Raw genomic sequence first — 2,794 nt, 5'->3', positions numbered from 1 at the left:
TGTTTGCATTAATTCCTGATGATTCTTTTTATTTCTGTGGTCTCTGTTGTAACATTTCTTTTTTTAAAGATTTTTTTAATTTATTTGAAATTCAGAATTACACAGAGAAAGAGAGGCAGAGATAGAGAGAGGTCTTCCATCTGCTGGTTCACTCCCCAATTGGCTGCATTGTCTAGAGTTGTGCTGATTCAAAACCAGATGCCAGGAGATTCTTATGAGTCTCTCATGCAGATGAAGGGGCCCAAGGACTTTGGCCACCTTCTACTGCTTTATCAGGCCACAGCAAAGAGCTGGATCATAAGTGGAGTATCTGGGTCTCAAACCAGTATCTCCATGGGATGCTAGCACTTCAGGTGGTGGCTTTACCTGCTGTGCCACACCACTAGTCCCAACATCTCTTTTTTCATCTCTGAATTTGTTAATTTTGGTCTTCTCCCTTGTTTTAGTTAAACCAAGGATATATCAATTTTATTTATTTTTCAAAACACTATTTCTTCATTTTATCCATTTTTTGCATTATTACATAATGACCTTGTCTCTTTGGACAGTTTCTTTTTTTTTTGTTTGTTTAGAGATTTATTTATTTATTTGAAAATAAGAGTTACACCGAGAGAGAAGGAGAGTCAGAGAGAGAGGTCTTCCATCTGCTGGTTCACTCCCCATCAGCCGCAATGGGTGGAGCTGCTCCAATCCAAAGCCAGGAGCCAGGAGCTTCTTCTGGGTCTCCCACATGAGTGCAGGGGCCCAAGGACTTGGGCCATCTTCTACTGCTTTCCCAGGACATAGCAGAGAGCTGGATCAGAAGTGGAGCAGCTAGGACATAAAGCAGCACCCATATGGGATGCCGGCACTGCAGGCAGTGACCTTACCCTCTATGCCACAGCACTGGCCCTGACGATTTCTTAAACTCTATTTTCTCTGGCTTAGCGCCTACATGACTGAGCATGTTCCAAGTAGTGCTCCGGTGACTCACTGTTGGCAGACCCTTGGGCTGAGGCCAGACATTCTTCCTCCCTTCCACTTCTGACATGCTGTTGGCTTATTCTGTGTATGTGTGGTAATACCATGTCTGCTCCACTGTTAGCAATCATGCCTCACACCCGGAATGCTGCCACTGTGGTAATTTTCCTTCACGGATTAGGAGATACTTGGCATGGATGGGCAGAAGCCTTTGCAGGTATCACAAGTTCACATACCAAATGTAGCTGCCCACATGCACCCATTATGCCTGTTACATTAAATATAAACATGTCTATGCCTTCTTGGTTTGATAATATTGGACTTTCACCAGACTCACAGGAGGATGAATCTGGAATTAAACAGTCAGCAGAAAATGTAAAGGTTTTGATAGATCAAGAGATGACAAGTGGCATTCCTTCTAACAGAATTATTTTGGAAGGATTTCCTCAGGGAGGAGTTTTATTTTTATATACTGCTGTTACCATACAGCAGAAACTGGTGGGTATCACTGCACTTAGTTACTGGCTTCCACTTTGGGCTTCATTTCCAAGATGTCCTATCAGTGGTGCTAATAGAGAAGTTTCTATTCTCCAGTACCATGGAGATTGCAACCCTCAGGTCCACTAATGTTTCATTCTCTTACTATGGAAAAGCTAAACACATTGCTAAATCTGGCCAGTGTAACCTTTAAGGCCTATGAAGGCATGAGGCACAGTTCCTGTCAGCAAAAAAGGGATGCTTAACATTTCTGAGGTATGTTAATTTTTCTGCTGTATTACAACAGACCAAACAAGACACACAAGAATGTTTCTTATAAATGAGTGCTAATTGGTAATGAAAATAATTTAGTACTGGACTATAGAATAATAATGTTAATAATGAAGCCATATATTTATCTCTGGATTTAAAAATTTTGAACAATCATTTCTGAGTCAGTTTGCTTTGCCTTGAAGAATAAAATATATTGTTTCAGTTATATAAGTCAGCAAAATCTCATTTATGGCAAGAAATATTCTGTTGCAATGTTGTGCTGTAATGTGGGAAAATGTAAATGTTTTCCACAGTTTCTATCAATGTGAAATAAAACTTAATTCTGAAAAAAGTCTATTTTATCTGATATTAGGCTAGGAACTCCTGCTCATTTTTTAATTTCCATTAGCATAGAATAATTTTCTCCATTCTATCACTTTCAGTCTGTGTGTAGCTTTGTTAGCACGCAGTGTTTCTTGTATATTTTTAATCCATTCAGCCAGTCTATCTTTTATTTGGAGAGTTTATTCCACTTACATTCAAGGTTGTTATTGGTAGCTGGCACTGCAGCTCACTAGGCTAATCCTCTGCCTGTGGCACCAGTATACCGGGTTCTAGTCCTGGTTGGGGTGCTGGTTCTGTCCCAGTTGCTCCTCTTCCAGTCCAGTTCTTGGATGTGGCCTGGGAAGGCAGTGGAGGATGGCCCAAGTCCTTGGGCCCTGCACCTGCATGGGAGACCAGGAGTAAGCATCTAGCTCTTGGCTTCAGATTGGCACAGCGCACCAGTGGTAGTGGCTATTTGGGGGGTGAATCAATGGAAGAAAGACCCTTCTCTTTTTCTCTCTCACTGTATAACTCTGCCTGTCAAAAAAAAGGATTGTTTTTGGTGAGTGATGACTTGTTCTTGCCTTTTTTCCCCACATATATTCTACTGTTTGTTTTACTATTACTTTGTACTAATACTAGGTTTTTGGCCTGATATTCTTTCACGATGCTGGTTATATTTCTCTGTTTCTGTGTTTAGTACATCCTGAAGTATCACTTTTAAGGGGACAAGTTATTTTTTTTTCAAGATTGTTTGTTT

The 2,794-nt window shown here is 40.6% G+C and overlaps 1 pseudogene; it reads left to right on the top strand.

Moving 5' to 3' along the window:
* Window positions 1-1,050: 1,050 nt before the first annotated feature.
* LOC133755187 (acyl-protein thioesterase 1-like) lies at window positions 1,051-1,703 on the top strand (annotated as a pseudogene).
* The last annotated feature ends 1,091 nt before the right edge of the window (window positions 1,704-2,794 follow it).

Source organism: Lepus europaeus, unplaced genomic scaffold, assembly GCF_033115175.1.
Source record: "Lepus europaeus isolate LE1 unplaced genomic scaffold, mLepTim1.pri SCAFFOLD_3_1, whole genome shotgun sequence".
Taxonomy (NCBI): Eukaryota; Metazoa; Chordata; class Mammalia; order Lagomorpha; family Leporidae; genus Lepus; species Lepus europaeus.
Note: the sequence above shows the minus strand (reverse complement) of the source record. Positions and strands in the feature narration are given on the sequence as shown.